We start from the raw sequence: 17,593 nt of genomic DNA on the forward strand, positions 1-17,593 counted from the left end.
GCACATCTCAAGCAACATAGAGAGAGCAGAATTTCTCACTTTATTTTCTCACACTGACCAGAAAAGAAGATTTTTGGAGCTGGTGGGATAGGCATGATAGTTTAAATCAACAGTTTGCTGTTAGCACTGAAGAAGCCTGCATTGCACATTACCTGGTAAACAAACTGTGCTCTGAGAAAGAGAGGCCTGTTTATAAAAGCTTCTCTTGACATTCGCCTGCTCAAACATAGCAAAACATGTGCTAGAAATAGATGCATGAATGATAGAGTCTGTTTTGAGTCTCCTCTCTTCAACAACCAAGGAAATCCCTATGTACAAACATTTAAACTGTAACATCTGGAGTGTAGTAATTTTATCTTGAAGATCCACATCAAACAAACCTGCAGCTCAGCCCAGAAAGATATACAAATACTTCCCCAAGGAGACCCCAGTCTTACCACTTGGGTACCAGGAGACTTGTGATTTAAAAGAAAGATAATTCAGCATCTCTTTATCCACATCTGACAAGTATGCCTTTGGAGGGCATTAGCATGAAATTATCGCTCTTAATCAAACCCAAAGTGAAACAGATTTGTTGCAATTATTTGATGCTGGCCTTGAAACACCCATTTTAAAATTTATAACCCAAGAAGCCCTATGCATCTTTTGCAGCCAGAACTTTACCCAAGAAATTTCACTTTGGTTAAACTTTTTCTGTATAGCTGAATTGCTAAAATAAGCACCCAGCCATATATAGCCCAGTATGTTGGCACTCACAGCAGTGGGGAATGACTGGATTCAATTTTCCGTGGAAGATGACAATTAAAATTGCTTTCTTTGGTATATTCCATCTTTTCTGTTGTTTTTCTGTGCTCTCCAAGTACAGAGTAAATTTAGGACGCCAAGCTCCTTTTCCTTCAAAATCTCACTTCCAGTTTCTATCTTATTAAAGACATGACTTAACTTTAATGTGTGTAACATAAACGGTATTGTAAAGAGGAAGAATTAAAACAGCATGGGAACATTTGTAGTTTCAAGAGGGGGAGATGGCACAGCTTATTTCCCTTTTGGTTGTTGTTGTTTATCCAGTGGATAAATCTTGGCATTCCCTCTCCTACCGAATACTTTGCCTGCCTTGCAATAATTGGGAATTCCACGTTTCGCAAAGTTATTATATCCACAAATAATCCATCTTGTCAAGTCCATCTCGTACGTCGAAGATAAAGTTGGAGCTGAGTCACTGCAGACATCTGGAGAAGGTTCATTACTTGTAATTGCGAGCCCCTCTGTTAATGCACCCCATGAGAAAGGAGCTGACAGGCTGCATATTTCTGCAAACTGTTCCCAGAAAGAACCAATTTCCTGACTTCCATGTGGTGTCAATAATATAGGCATGAGATGGAGCAGTGCTTATGAAATATTAAATCTGCTTACAGGACCCAGCTATAAGCAAATTCAGACCACCTGGGAGATGGAGGCTTGCAGCGGGTATGTGGAGTTTGGCACTCACCTGGTATATGAGACCAATGCGCTCTAATCTATGCATTTTTTGGCTTATTTACCACAAAACTTCCTGACAGTAGTAGAGGGGGGGGGAGAAAAAGGCAGAGGGTGGAGGGGGTAAAACACATTTCTTCACGTTCAAGACTCAAACTTTTCAAATCACTGACATTATTAAATTTACTATCACAAGCAGCCAGAGATCTTATTATTCATCGGCAAAAATAAAAAAAGAAAGGCTGATATTTCATGGCTTTTGAGTTAGATCATTTTTGTTCATGCCAATGAAAACAAAGCATTAGTGTTTTGATGTTTTAATATAATGATTTAATTCTCTCATTGATATTAGAACTCAGAAACATAACAAACACGAAGACCCCTTCAAAATCCTTCAGTCAGAGCAAAGGCTCTTAAATCACTTCAGCACTCCGACCTCCCATTTCACAGCGTGTATTTTATGCTGGGGACTTTGCAAAGAGGGGGTCCTTACCATTGCAGACATGCAGTTCAATAGTGATAACCTGCATTCAGCAAGATTGCCTGTGTAAATTGAAAAACATCTGGGCTCTTTTGTGCTGGCAAAAGTGGCAGTTCCTTGACCTTGGAGTAGATTCATCTACTTTGAGCTCCAACATAGCCTTTTCACCAGTTCACCCCCAATTTTCCACTCTATGTGCATTGCTCCCCAGGAGGAAATCCAGTTCCCCTCAGCTGTGAGCAGATGGAGATGTGGAGCCATGGGCATGGGGAGAAAGCAATTTTAATGCCATTAGGTCATCACTTATGTCCAACTTCACAGTGTTCAGCACTGGGGATAGGGAGTGGTCTCCATTTTCCCTAGCTGGAAATAAAAGAGAGTTTTCCCTAAGAAAGGTGAATGGGAAAAGCAGGGGAGAAATAGCTTTCAGTAGAGCAACAGCAAGATGCCAGCAAGCCTAATAGGGACATTTTGCTCTGTCCTGTATGGAAAACAGAGGTAAATCACTTCATGGGGCTTATAAGCAACAACTTCCAGGAGGAGGAGCTGTCAGAGATAATAGGTACAGTCCCCAGAGCTGGTGGAAGATGGGAGATGCATATGATACTGCAGACCAAGAGCTGGCCTACACTGAGCTGGGACACAAAGGATAGAGATGTAGGATCAGGCCAGGCTGGCACCTTTGCACCAGCCATGCCACATCCACCCCACTCCTGGGGGAACAGGTGGGTGAACCCCCCTTCCCAGTGCTAAGCATCTCTGCTGGGGCACCTCACAGCTCAGGATGTGGAGATTTGGGTGCACATATGCCTTCCCAACTGTTTATTTCATGTGTGCGGGAAGGGGCTATTTTTGGTTTACAACCTCTTTGCTGCAGCCAGTATCTGTCAGCGGGATATGACATACAGCGCTGTGTGACAGCTCTGCTCCCTTGCGCTCCCCCTCACATGGCAGGAATGCCTCTTGTTTTCTCTCCTCTGGACCACATCGGAGCTGAGAGCATCCAGACAGGCCTGCTTGAGACACAGGCAAACCAGGCAGCTGCCCAAAGCAGCCTGGGCCTCCCTGCCTGTGCCAGAGTACTGAAAGTCTGGTGGGATCCTGCCACTGAGGGAGAGCTGTGGAGGTGCATACATGGCTGTCTGCATCAGCAGCAACCAGAGCAGCACACAGAGATCATCTCCCACTCCCCATCCTTGTCCTGACTGTCCTCCTGAGGACCAACGGGGCACAGGCTGAGAAGCTCTGAGACTAGATTTGTTCCTTGCTACACTGCTTTGACCTGCTTTGGTCTGATGCTGCAAGGTGCTTTTGGGGGTTTTCTCTTGTGCCCGTTTCTTGCTGTTTTCTCTGCATCCTCCATCCACAGGTCACTTCCAGATGCAAAGCCTACAGCCCCTCTGAGGACAGGTAACTGGCCATCATGTGCTTGTGATCATCAAAGCTAAAATCTCTCCCACATCATGTAGGTTGAGCCTGCGATTTGGCCATGGTTTTGATATGGTACAGCTGGTGCAGAGAGAGGAGGGCAGCTGGTTCAGGACCTTGTTCAGCCCCTGCCAAGCACTGTGCAGAGGGATAGGCACCAGTGAGTTGCTGACCCATGGATGTTGTGGTCTTTGCTGGGAGAAGATGTAAAATGAAGCTCCTGAGAGTGGTAGGTGTCCTGAAAGCTGGCCAGACCCCGCCTAACCACAGTGCTTCTTTGGCTGGCTGAGGTTATGACATCTTATTGGGCTGGGCATGGACAGTTATCTGTGGAAATGTGGACATGTGAAAAACCATCAATGGGTGTGAAGTATGGCCTCTCAGTAGAAACATCCTTTAAAACAGCTCCAACTATGAATCTGTCCTGGCAGGACCAATGGACTGTATCCTTCATTAAACCAGACTCCATCCTTCATTAAACCAGAGACTTTTTGTTGTTGTCGTTGTTTTGAGGAATACAAAGAATCTTTCTTGTTTATTTTATTAGCATTTTTAATTCACCCTTTTTTGGGTAGTGCAGGACACCCATTGCATGAGAAGCATGAAACATTACCTATTGCCAGAGTTTGGCATCTGCTATTAGATATAAATGTGGTTGAATCTTCTTTTGGAGATTTGGAGGTTAGAGGCCCCAGGTCCTTCAGTGAGCAGCAGCAGAAGGTGACATACCATGACCAGATCTTCCTTATCAAGTAAAAGCATCTTTCTTTGTACACATCATTTTGGTTTTAACACAAAAGGAGATTAAAATGTGCTCCTGTGTTTCCATCTTCAGCTTAATACAGGCTGGGAAAGACTTTTTGCACAAGTTTGATGCTCCCATTCCCAGCTTCAGCCACTGATGCTGGTCCTGACCAGCTGTAATTCAGCTTCACAGGAAGCCTTGCCAGCGCAGGTACAAGTCAATGCTGCCTGTGAAGAAGTGTATGGGTTTGAGTTGCCTGAAGAGGAGCTGGGCAAAGGTAGCCCTGCAGGGCAAGCAGGCAGCCAAGGGCATATAGGCAGGATTGGAGGGATCACTTGTGTCCTGTTGGGTCTTGTGGTGGCAATAGAGTAAAGGCAAGTAAGGAAACAAATCAAGGTTTTGGAGATTCTTCAGCCATTCAGGTTTAAGTGGTCAATGTGGCAAATGCCAATAAGTGGAGTGGAAAAATTTGAGTGGATAAACTCCAGCAAGTACCATTCTCTACAGGTCTAGGATGATGTCAGCACTGTGAGCATCCCACTGATTACAGAGTTGCATGGAAGGTTACCAGGAACTACAATGGGATTAGCAGTTTTATGGAGGAATGAAGGACTGTGTGGCTCCATGTCTTAAGTATCCCTGGAGAAAAAGAGTTTAGAAAAGCAGACATGTCTCACAGAAGATGCAAAGATTTGTGCCTGAGATGCTCGCTGAGTACCCAAAGAAGCTCAACCCAAGGCAGGACCTCTCCTACTGCACTGTGTCATCCCACTCATCTCAGTACATCCACAGTGGGGCTCAGTATCTCCTTCTTGCACTAACAGAGCAGGGCTGTATTTTTGGAGAGGGCTTGTGACACCTCCAGCTGTTCTGCCTGGCTGTCCATATCAGCTCCAGCTCTGAGATCCCAAATCCCTCCATTCTGGCCCAGTGATTCCTGGCACTGAGCACAAAAGTGCAGACAAAACCAGAGATACACAGCACCGAATCTCACCAGCCATTTATCGCCTCAGCAAGAAGAGCTTGGTAACAGGCTGTTGTTATCTTCAGCGGAAAGCAGCAGTAGAAAGGAAACACCAGAGCTAGTTCATCAACCCCAGGTCAGCTCCCTGGCCAGTGCTGTTATCAGTTATCAGTGACTGCAGCTCTCCAGGTGCTCTGTGAACAGAGATACCCCTCATCACCTGCAGATCATCTTACCCACCCACTGAAAGCCAGAGTCAGCTGGTGCTGCTGCCCATCAGTACAGTCCCCTTCCTGAACCAAGCTGATTTACCCCAAAACAGGTCTTCCCTCTTCCCACATCTTGCATCACTTCCAGCCTTCCCCTTCTGCTTGTTTCTGATGGATTGTGGCGACAAGGAACCTTTCAACATATTTCCTGGAGTACTACAAAGTGTTATCTGAAAAGGCCTCTTGCAAAAAAACCCAGCATAAACCAAAGCAGTTTAGGTCATGATGGCCTTTTGGTCCGGTTTATCCTGCATCAAACTCCATAGATAGCAACTCTGAATGTTTCCCAGACCTTCACAGTAGACCTTGGAACTGTCTCTGATTTATCAGTTGTTTCACAACACATGCATTTCTCCTATATAATCCTAGCGTTTTGCTTATAAACCATATTAGAACTGGGAATCAATCTTCTTTATTTGAAGATTTAGGACAGATTCACGCATCATTTTAACATTAATTAGAATAGACTCAGCCTTGCAGACCTTTCAGGTTTCAAGCCTGCCTGTGGTATTTCAGTTCTTTGCTGCTGCTTGCATTACATGAAAAGAAATCACAGACTTCAGGACTTTGGATTGTGGCTTGAAGAAGAACACAGGTTGTTTCATCACTGGTTGTGAGACATGTGTTATCCGGCTCATTAATTCGCAACAGTTCTTGTTTTCTCTGCCTTTTCCATGCTGATACATTTGTGAAGTTCAGGGTTGTACTGCAAGTGATTAATGCTGCAGTAAAGTCTAACAAACTGAGATTCCAACAAAAAGTGTGAAAAATGTAATCTCTAATGTTCTGAAAGCTCACATATGACAAAACCCATAAATCACCCCAGAAGTCATTATGGTGAGTTACTAACTAGATTATACAGCTGCATTTGTCATAATTTCCCATTACGTAGAGAATAAACCTATCAGCCTGATTTATGGCAGAGGGCTTCACAATATGGGAACTGGGACCTGTGTTGTTCTGTGGCAAATGAAGAGAAATGTTGTGTCTACCCAAGTACAGGATAGAAAAGGCAGGAGGGGCGATTTTCCCTTTTGCTCACTGCCATTTGAAGGCACTGATTCAGGGCCAACAAGCACACAGAGAGGAGTCAGGCTTACACCCATGGAATTGCAAGAGAGAGCATCCACCACATCCCAACACCCCAAGCAGCAGCAGAATATGCTCTCCACAACTTGAGGGAAGGGAGAAATAGGGAGCTCTTTTTGAGGGGGATAAAAGTTGGTCATGGGGAAAGCGGGTGCTGTGTCTGGGCATGTTATCTCCAGACCCCTTATTTCCACCAAACAGCCACGCTTTGAGCATGGACTTAAGCAGAGCCTTTCCGCTTTTATGGAGTAGAGAATGGGAAAGGCAGATCTGGGGCAAAAAAGGACAACTTCAGCCTATGGAAGGGAATTTGACCAGCTCAAAGAAATGGCCTCATCAACAACGGTAAGCTGCATTTCTCCACTCAGTGTGTTTTTCAGACCACTGCAGTGTAAGTTACATCCTCCTACAGTGATCTCTGTATCTCCACACTGCTCTGGATTGCTTGAGAACGTCTGCAGCAATTTGAGATAATTCCCAGCCCCACTACAGAGGCAAACACTGAGCTGAAGTGGCTGATTTACTAGCAAGCACAGCTGATGAAGGCGACATCAATGAGGACTCTTGGCAAGCCCAGCTCTGTGCAACCAGAGCCTGCCTGTCTGTGGTGGTACAGCCTGTAATTAGGCAGCACTCATCTGCTATATGCAGCAAGGATAAATATTGACAAACTCTGCAAGGGTCTCCATTTATTCAGCAGCTGCTGAGAGCACCAGGTGGTTTGGTAGCCTGGTGCATCTGTCACCGCAAGCTGCCACCCGCTCCTATGACAGCTCACAGCAAAGAGCAAGGAAGAGGTTTCCGGTGTCCCCCTCTTCTAATTAAATATCACAGGGTCCAGTAACACAGGCATAGACCTTAAAGCAGGAGCATGAAATCGTTTCCTGAGTTTGCTGCTAGAGATCATACACTGAAAGCTGTTAACACCTACCCAAAGGAACTGAAGTAGCACCAAATTTTGCTGTTGGGTCCTTGCAGGGCTTTGGGCAGGTCTCCTCATCCTTCTGTGTCTCAGCCCCTCACCTCTAAAATGGGTGCAGGAAAGACTGTTATTTTCGACCCATTCAAATGAACACACAGTCTTCCATATGAACATGAGCCAGGAGTGTGCGCTTGCAGCCCAGAAAGCCAACTGTATCCTGGGCTGCATCAAAAGGAGCGTGACCAGCAGGTCGAAGGAGGTGATCCTGCCCCTCTACTCTGCTCTTGTGAGACCTCACCTGGAGTATTGTGTGCAGTTCTGGTGTCCTCAACATAAAAAGGACATGGAACTGTTGGAACAAGTCCAGAGGAGGGCCACGAGGATGATCAGGGGACTGGAGCACCTCCCATATGAAGATAGGCTGAAGAAGTTGGGGCTGTTCAGCCTGGAGAAGAGAAGCTGTGTGGAGACCTCATAGCAGCCTTCCAGTATCTGAAGGGGGCCTATAGGGATGCTGGGGAGGGACTCTTCATTAGGGACTGTAGTGACAGGACAAGGGGTAACGGGTTAAAACTTAAACAGGGGAAGTTTAGATTGGATATAAGGAGGAAGTTCTTTCCTGTTAGGGTGGTGAGGCACTGGAATGGGTTGCCCAGGGAGGTTGTGAATGCTCCATCCGTGGCAGTGTTCAAGGCCAGGTTGGACAGAGCCTTGGGTGGGATGGTTTAGTGTGAGGTGTCCCTGCCCATGGCAGGGGGGTTGGAACTAGATGATCTTATGGTCCTTTCCAACCCTAACTATTCTATGATTCTATATTCAGCTGCTGAGATTCTCTCCCTGGAACAACTCAGAGCAACAGGGAACCTTTTTATTTTCAGATGGAGCAGCTACAGCTATCCACCCTAAGAGCTCCCTATGATCCTTCTCCCCAAAGCCAGGGAGCCAGACGGGGGAAGAAACCTGAACAAGCACTTTCACCTTTCTAGTTGTGGAGAATCAAAAGCAGGTTGTGGGTTGTGGGAAGAAGGAGCTGACAGGCCAGGGTAAGCCAGGAGCTTGGTGGCCAAAGGCCAGGTGCCCAGATCTCCTACACTCCCCTAACGGTCTCCCACCATGGGCTCCACAGGCTGTTTAAACATCCCAGAAAGGGCCCAAACATGTGAGAAAAGAGGCTGTGATTGTCCCCCAGAGGTTTTCTGCTTGTTGCCATTGTGCAACAGCAAATGCAATGGAAAAAACAGTGACCATAAAGGCAAGGGGGATCCCTAAGTTCTGTAGCTCAGCAGACTCCAGGGTCCCAACTCTCCCATTGGACAGGCTGCCAGATACTGAGTGAAGCAAAACAACACAGCTTTTGGGTTGTTTATGGAGAACTCCAGCCTCTGTGTTACCTTCTGGGGGCAGAAGAAGCATGAAGAGGCTTGAAAAACAATCAGACAAAGGGAGATGGAGGTGAGACCATGCTGCCACCCCTCTGAAAACTTGAGAAAGGCCTTTCAGAAGCAATCCCTAAAGTGAGCGCACGTTGTTTGTACTTGCTTTAGTGACAGCAAGCGCTAGCAACAGGTAGCGTAACCTGAGCAAAGTGCCTTATCTCTGTGACACCTGGAAGGTGACTTGGTAGACGTTACCACTGAGCAATACTTTGATCTACCAGGTGGGAGCAAAATGAAGGGATCGCATTTGTTTCTCAGGAGACTTCTCCACACCAAGCCCTCCTGGCCCACCTGAGCCATCACATCACATCATCTGATGCCTGCAACATCCAGCTCTGTCTCAGGTTCCCACCCCAGCAAAGCACCTGTGGAGCTGAAATCAACCTTGAAAAACAACTGAAAAAAAATCAAAGAAGGAACTTTCCTTTGTGGCAGCCGAGAGACCTTGCTTTGGTCAGACAGCAGAGCCCTCTTCAGTCCAGAGATGAGTAGTGAAGAGCTGGCTGAACCAACGTGACCTTGCAGAAACTGGCAATCTCCCAGGCGGGCCAAGCTGGGGTTTATCTGGCGGTTGGGTATAGTGAACAGCAGTGCCTTTAGGACACAACTAAATGTACCCCATCATCAAAGCTCTCACCATAGACAGAAGACAAAGATCTATCAAAACCAGAGGGTGGGAAATGCATCATATAATTCCAGATTACAGCTCTAGGGGGAAAGTTATTTTTTCATGAAGAAATCTTGGGGTGGAGGAGGGAAAAAAATGGGAGAAAGGGAAGAAACCCACTTTCTGAAGCTAATAAATAATAATAATAAAAAAGTTATTTAACAAAACATGTCATCATGTGACAAGGTAGTTTTTCTTGCAAGCAGGTGCACCGCAGTTTTAGAAATATTAAATCTTAGGAGGTTTGCATTGCACAATAGATGGCAGCCAGAAAGCATGTTGATGCTTTTTGGCAGTATTTCAGATGTCATGGTGGTTTTTGTTTTTTTTTTTTTCTTTAAAGCTTCCATCAGCAGGAGGGAAAGCCGTGCCAAGGAAAAGGAATCAAATCTGGATGCAGCAAGACTCACATTCAGACAGAGGCTCCCTGCCAGATGCTACAGGGCCAAATCGGAAACAACCACATTGAGTTCATTACAAAAACTGCATAATCAAAAGCCTGCATAAAGGAGAAAAGAAAAAATCTATTTAATACTTAGCTAAATTCTCAACTGTTGAAATAGATTTGAAGAAAAATTCATCCTAATCCCCTCTTCCTGTTAAGAAATTCCTCCTTCTTCTTTGAGACGTCCATGAGATGGCAGGAGTGCACTCTCCTCCGGTGGCCAAAGGGAACATGACGCAGGTGCCATTTCCACACTGAGAGCCTCATCCGGCTATGGGTACTGCTGGGAAAATACCAATTTATCTTTCTACTTATTGCTGCTGGAAAGAGATGAGAAAGCAGCACCAAAAAGCACATCTTCAGACAAGAAATTGACTGATACCAGTTTCCCAGGGAGGCTGGGAATGGGTCCATTTGTCCCTCCTGCTTTCAGCTGCCTCTTGCTTTGGGCCACATACCCCTGCTCATTGCAGACCCTGGGTGTACACACTTATCCTGTGTTGTGCAGGAACTAGTGAAAGGGCACTGTGAAACTGAAAGAGTGCAATGAGAAAAGGGCCGGGTCATTAGCCAGAAAGAAATCTGCAGGCTGTGATTTAGAAATCACAGCCCTGGCACTTTTGGCTGTGGATGACTATAGAAACAAACCCTCAGGGATGTCCCAGTTTTCAGCTCTGTTTATGATCCTGATGCCTCCAAACAACTGGGGCAGAGCTGCAAGCCTGCCTCTGTTGAGGCAGGACCCATAGCAGCCCAGCTTTTGTGTGATGGGCCAAGGGATGGGCTGGCAGTTGTGCAAGTGCTTCCCTTAACCAGGCTGTAGAAGCAACATCCCAACAAGAGACTGATTTGATTGCCCCAACAGCTTCAAGACAGCACATTGCATGGAGGAGCTGCTCTTTGCATGCCCAAGGGTCTCAAACCCATGAGGTCTTCCAAGTCTTTCACCCACTAGTTTGCCAGATTCATGTTCAGCTCAGTTGCTGCAGTTTTGTATGGAGGGAAAGTGGTTCATGAGGTGTCTCTGTGAGGAATACAACTAGTTCTGCACCAGGTTCATGCTTGCTTAGGGACCCTCAGCTCAAGTCCTACCAGGACAGGAAGGCAAAAAGAACTCCAGCAGCCTCACACTGGGTCCTCTCTGTATTCAGACAGTTAACGTCCCATGCCTCATTCTCTTTTTACAGTGGTTTTTAGGCAGTAGTTCCTGAGGAAGGGGGGGCATAACAGCAGGGGATAAAACTGGGACATTACAGCCAACACCTCTTCCCACTGGTCTACTCACCGTATCTGCACTATGGCAGCAGAGCTGGGCCAGTTTTGCTGTGCTCAGAACTCTCTCTGCATCTGTGAGCCCACGTCTACGTGCACCACTGTGACCAAATACATGCATGAGTCACCATGCACCTTGTACAGAGCAGCAGGGGATGGAGACTTAGGGGATGCTGTGGGAGACCCAAAAGCCTTAGAACATTTGTATGATGGCCCACTCCTTCTCCAGCCTCCCATCTCATAGCAGGCACTGCCCAGTGAGCAGTAGAGCTGCATTCCCAGGGACACCACTGAAGCCTGCAAACAGCTGTACCTCAGGGAGATACTGCCCTCTACAATGACCAAGAGATGACATTGGTTAACTTTTCTTAATGTCTTTTAATTTTCACCTAACCCGAACTTCCATTACCTCCTGCCCATTGAATCCTTTGCTTCTGCTTTGCTTCCTTAACTACCTCATGGTTTCAAGCTTTGCAGTTCACCATCCCTAATGTGATTTATAAGACTGCTTTCCTGTTCTTTTATTTCCCTCTTTCTTCTGCACGGTGCATCAACTGGTATCCTAACTCCTGGTTGCAGAACCAGTTTCATATCAAGACTCACAGACCAAATGCATCACATTCAACAGGTGGATCATCTCTAGAAGCTAATGTGTGCCTGCATCCATGGACAGTTAGTTTGCTGGTTATAGATAATGCTTAGAAAGCAGTGGGACAGGAAGAGTGTGAATCCATCAGCATAAGAGCTCTACTACCTGGCTCCTGAGAGCCCACAGAGCACTAGGCACAGCAAGAGGATGTCATAGGGATGCAACAGCTTTGAAGATGAGGGGGGAATGGGGAAAGAATTGTTCCTTTCCAATGAGGACCATATCACTCACAAGGTTAGTGCCCTACTTACAAACAACAGGCAGACCCACAAGACTTGGCACTCAAGAGAGCTCTAATCTAGAGCTCTAATCTTGAACCCTCGACTTGAATCATTGCTGCTCTCTGCAGTGTTTAAATAAATTATTAGAAAACCTCTGCCAAATGCATAAATCCCATCCTAATGCCCCCTGATGTCAGAGGGAAGGTGCCTGGTAACATTACTGGTGTTTGGATCAGGCCTCAGAAGAGCAGCTGCAAGATATTAACCAGCAGGCTCAGAAATTCATCTTTGCTTTAACTTGGTCTAAACCTTCATAAATAGCTCACGATAGGTCAGGGGAAAAAGAATATAACAGCTCATATCTGGCTGTGTTCCCCTGTCCTATAAAATATGCTTATGCTCTTAAGAAAGACGAAAGCTTGCTAAACAAATTCACCCAGAGAGGTGGTAGTTTCCATTCCACAAACCAAACCATTCAAGAAGCACAGAAATTGCTGCAATGATTCTTCACCTTTTTCCATGGCTGATAACAATTTCCTCCTTGTTCTGTTCAGCATTCCCATTGCAACTGTTTCCTACCACCTCCCAATTGCCAAGAAATCCCTCCTGCTGCTGTAAGAAGCATTGACAGCTCCCAGGAACTATCTGCTCATGGCATGTAAAAGCAAAATTGTAAAGGCAGGAGGAGCAGGTATGTTTTCTTCTGGCAGGAGATTTCATGGGCAGCATGGGGGGAATAGCAGGCAATTTGGGTGCAGATCTCTCCTAGCTTGGGGTGTGGGTGAATTATTCCGCTTTCTTCTAGCTCCAGCTGTGTCAACCAGCATCTCAGAGTGCAACAATAGGAGAAATTATGAACAAATTCTTTTGGTTTTGACTCGGGGGGGGGGATAAGATGATTCTGAAGCAACAGGTGCTGTTACCTGGCTTAGCTCAGAAATTTCTTGGTGCTGCAGCAGCCTGTGTCATGATTATCATTGCCCCAACTGGGAAAACAAGTGCTCAACAGGGAAATGCAGAGCTGGAATGGAGTGAAGATGGGCAGTGATAGCTGCATATCATGTGAAGATCTCCCACAGGCAGAAATATAGAAATCTTAGCATATTTTCCATTCTGCAAAGGACGGGATTTCTGTGCAGCACTGTCATACGCTAAGCAGCTGCGAAAGGTGGGGATCAAGCATAGCATTCTGTCACTTCTGGGAAAATCAGCCAAAGACATTGACACTTTTCATGTACTCTGGCTCTATACCAAATGGCTTTACAGCAGGACTTCCAAATTACTACCTTGACCACCACATGTGCTTCTTCTATGGTCTTAAAATCCATCTATGTAAATGCTCATTCCTCTCTTCTACCAGGATAATTCATTTCTGCCCCAAACCTCCACTTTCCAGTTCACATTTCTCTGGCCACTGTGAGGACCTCAACAAAGCTTCATGCTGCCTTTGTGGAAGGGTGTTCACCTCTGCTTGTGAATCATCTCCCAGCCCTTGCTGAGGGCAGCAGTGTTGAGAGCAGGTCAGTATGACAGACCTTTTCAGAGCCTGAGCCTAACTGAATTGCACTGCTGAGGCAAAGGGCATCCTAGGGCTTGCTTAAACTGCTGCTGAAATGTGGTCTATCCTAGAATGAAACGCAATCATCAATTAACAACACAAACAGCTGTTTAAAGAGGTGAGTGAAAGAGTACAGCTCCAGGAGAAACTGCAGATCGAAGTGGTCATGGCACAAGGGGGGCAGAGCATCTGGCTACAGATCTCTGTTGAATTAGGTGTTGGAGCAGACTAGATCATAACAGCATTGTTAAACCAGATGCACTGCTGTTTTCCTATCAACAGGGATTACATTGGTTAAAGCATTTATTTGATACTGACTAATCGAGGAAGGCTCAGAGGAGCTGGGAAATGAAAGGGGTAATCAGATATTCCAGAGCAAACTCGCTCTGAGCGCACATGCTAAATGTTCAAAGCCAAAGCGTTGCAGGTGCATATTCCCAAATGCAGACTCTTGTCTTGCGCGATTTAAAACTGGGCTGGTAAATGACTGTTCTCCATGGAAGCTACTGTGCCTGCAAAAGACTTCCCAGACTCCAGCTGCCATCTCGTGGCCGTACGAGACATCGTCCTATTTTTTTCCTTCTGATCTACCACCATTCATGGCTCAAGCAGTTTTTCCAGGATTGGTAACGTCAAAAAATTCTGGGAAATGTTTTCCTCAGGAAAGCCCTGGTTGGAAGCATCATATTCCCAAATTGCAGCGGTTTTGACCTTTTCACCGCACATTAGAGAGGATACTTTATTTTCTACCAAGTGACATTTCAAAAAGCTGGAGGGAGGCAGGTGTTTAACATTGCTTGTCACCCTTGAAAGCTCCAGGGAATTTCAAGAGGTGTTCAGCAATAGGTTTGAGCTTTGCTGCTGTCTTCCCCTGCCTCCTGGTTAATACCTTCCAGCCCACAGCCCCAGGCAGGGAAGCTTCAGAAGGCTGCAGGGTCTGCAAAGCCAGAGGACCAGGCTACAGCATGCTACAGCCCCTCCGAGCTGGAGGCACTGCTTGTTGGTTTCTTTCTCTGAGCACTTGCTTCAGCCCTGTTCTGTGCAGCAGATCTCAGAGCCATCTGCAGCCCCAGGAAAACCAGGGAAGCTCTGAACACAATCAGAAGTCCCTCTGCATAGAACAGCTTGTGGTACAGAGAGCCCCAGGGTGAAGCTGATGGGAGTTTGGCTGTATTTTTTCAGCAGGACCAAGCTTTTGTCCCTGTTCTTTTTTCCAGACTTGTTCAATGTGGTTCAGAGTGTCAGTGGGACTTACAGATGCTCATGGGGCTACTCAATATATAGAGTAAGGCACATTCCCAAAGCTGCTATAGTCTAGCTATTAGCTGATGTGTACCACATCATATCCTGTTCCCTTATCTTGCTTCATGTCATTGTGGCCAGCAGCCACACGGCCTGTTCAATTCAATCTCCTTGTACTTAATGACATCTCTGTGGTCATCGTTGTAAAGCCCTGGGTTCCCCAGACACTGTGCATTGATATACACACACTGAATAAGTACATGGTACTTGCTTATTGACATGAGATGTGGTTGGTACCACCTGAGAGAGAGCCATCAATATTATCATGGTTGAAGTTAGCTAAGAAAAATTGTTGCAGGCTTCAAAGCCAGACCTCTTTGCTGCTGACGGCTTTAGGCCACTGCTGGAGAGTGCTTTGTAAGAGACACTTGCACCTCACCACAGGTTATAAGCCAGGCAGTGGTAGCTCCAGAATAAGATTTTCTGGCCCACATTTTGCAAGACATTAGTCAGTCAGAAATCTTTAGTGTAAAAAATATCTGATAGCCCACCAAGACATTTCCTTCAGCTGGTATTTTCCACAGTCAACTGCAAAGGAAACACAAGTCCCATACATGGTCCATCGCTCATACAACAGTTCATGCATCCTGCTTCTCACCAGTGAGAGCTGTCTCTCTGTGGTCTGTCAGCTACAGATCCGTACCAGTCTGGTGGCAAAGCTGGAATCCCGTACCAGGTACCTGAACAATCCCAAAGGCACCAGGTTGCTCTAAATCACTTCTTCTCTGAGGCAGCATTGTGTAGTACTGAACAAGCCAAGCTGATCCAGAGTTACCAAATAGGCTGGATTTTCTACAGAGAAATTGAACTTGAGCAGTAGGGCCCTCCCCACTACGGACAAAACCTGAAGTACCGCAAGAAACTTGGGTACCATTAGATTAAACTGTCAAAATACTTCTTTTTGGACTTAACATCTACACATTAGCTCTATTAACTGTCTGAAGACAGTGCAGAGGAGAGAAAGCCTGCTTGCAATACTACTTTATGGATGTCTAGAGAAGGGCTTGCCTCAGATGACTACACTGATGTAAATGCAGCACACTAGTAACTTGAGAAATAATCTGGGATGGGTGTTTGTGTCTCATCTTAGAGAGCTAAGGCAAACAAGGAAGAGCTTGTCCACTGGGACACTATAACTGATGTGGCTCACCACATCTCTAGCTGTCAGGCAATGTCCAGCAAGCATATGTTATTTTTAACCATTGCTTAATGACACCTAACTAAATGGTGGTGCATGGCCAGTCATGCAACACCTGACCAAGTGACAGTTCTTGGGACAAGACTGATCTCTAATGCCAAGAGCTAAAGGCTGGCACCAAATTTAAGTTCTAGATGTGCATCACCTGGCAGTCAATCCAGGACTACAAAAAGTCCTCAAAAGAGCACTTTCATTTTGAGTGTCTCCATAGCAAAGCAAGGATCATGTCCCACTAGGACCTCTGGACCAGCCATTGCTACAAAATGTTCATGGCTGTGTTGTGTGAATTCCTCATACCAGAAGAGGCCTCTTTCTTTCTATACACTTTCCTCACTGGGAGTAGATTTTGGATCAAACCTTCACATCATATGATAAAAATAAAATGCAAAAGTTTTCCCCTGAAAACCTGTGATCTGCAGAGAAGTTTACAGGACCTGCAGACTGAAACAGGACAGTAAACGTGTAATGAGGTAAGAGGTTGCTTAAACTTCTAGTGCCCCAGAGAGCTAGACTGTTACATGTCTCTGGAGAGGGACTTTCTACAAGGGTGTGTAGTGATAGGAAAAAGGGGGAATGGCTTTAAACTGACAGAGGGGAGATTTATAGCAGATATCAGGAAGAAGCTCTTCCCTGTGAGGGTGCTGAGGCGCTGGCACAGGTTGCCCAGAGAAGCTGTGGCTGCCCCATCCCTGTCAGTGTTCAAGGCCAGGTTGGACAGGGCTTGGAGCAAGCTGCTCTAGTGGAAGGTGTCCCTGCCCATGGCAGAGGGTTGGAACTGGACAAGCTTTAAGGTCCCTTCCAACCCAAATCATTCTGTGATTCTGTCTTCAGAATAAGGTCAAATTTCCCTGTCCAGCTCATGGTGGCTGGAGTAGGTGAGATAATGGAAAAATTCAAGTAACACAGGGCCCACTGTGGGGATCCACATTGACTCCATGAGGAACTACACAGAAATATCTGTTTTCTGCTACAGGAGCAGGGTCCCCCCAGCCAAGCACCCAGATCAGACAGTCCCAGGCTGAATGTCATATGAGCCTGGCTGCACAAGCTGGAACCCGTGTGGGCACTGGTGGAAGAGTAGCCAGGGATGTGTGGCAATGCCATAAGCACCTCTTGCCAGGGGGCTGGTCACACCCCGAGCAAACCAGGTGCACCAAACATTCTGGAGTGAGTCCTGATTATTGCTTCTCACTGGCTCAACCAGCCAGCTCGCTGTTTGTGCAGGACTGATGCAAGGTTCCTGTAACCTCCTTTGCATCTCACACTGGTCTACCTTCTTAGCTCAATCTGCTTCCAGATCAGATGAAAGCATATTTCATGTACTTTGGGGATAAGGATTACCAGTAAGAAGGGATGCTAGCTGCCAGGTAAGCAAGGTTTATAGCAGGAATGATTAAAAAAACCCTCATAACAACTCCAGTGAATTTGGCTTCAGGAAAATACCTAAAGGTATAAGCTTCAAAAACATAAA

Source organism: Pezoporus occidentalis, unplaced genomic scaffold, assembly GCF_034315485.1.
Source record: "Pezoporus occidentalis ecotype Australia unplaced genomic scaffold, CSIRO_AGI_Poc_V1 ctg200, whole genome shotgun sequence".
NCBI classification, from domain to species: Eukaryota; Metazoa; Chordata; class Aves; order Psittaciformes; family Psittacidae; genus Pezoporus; species Pezoporus occidentalis.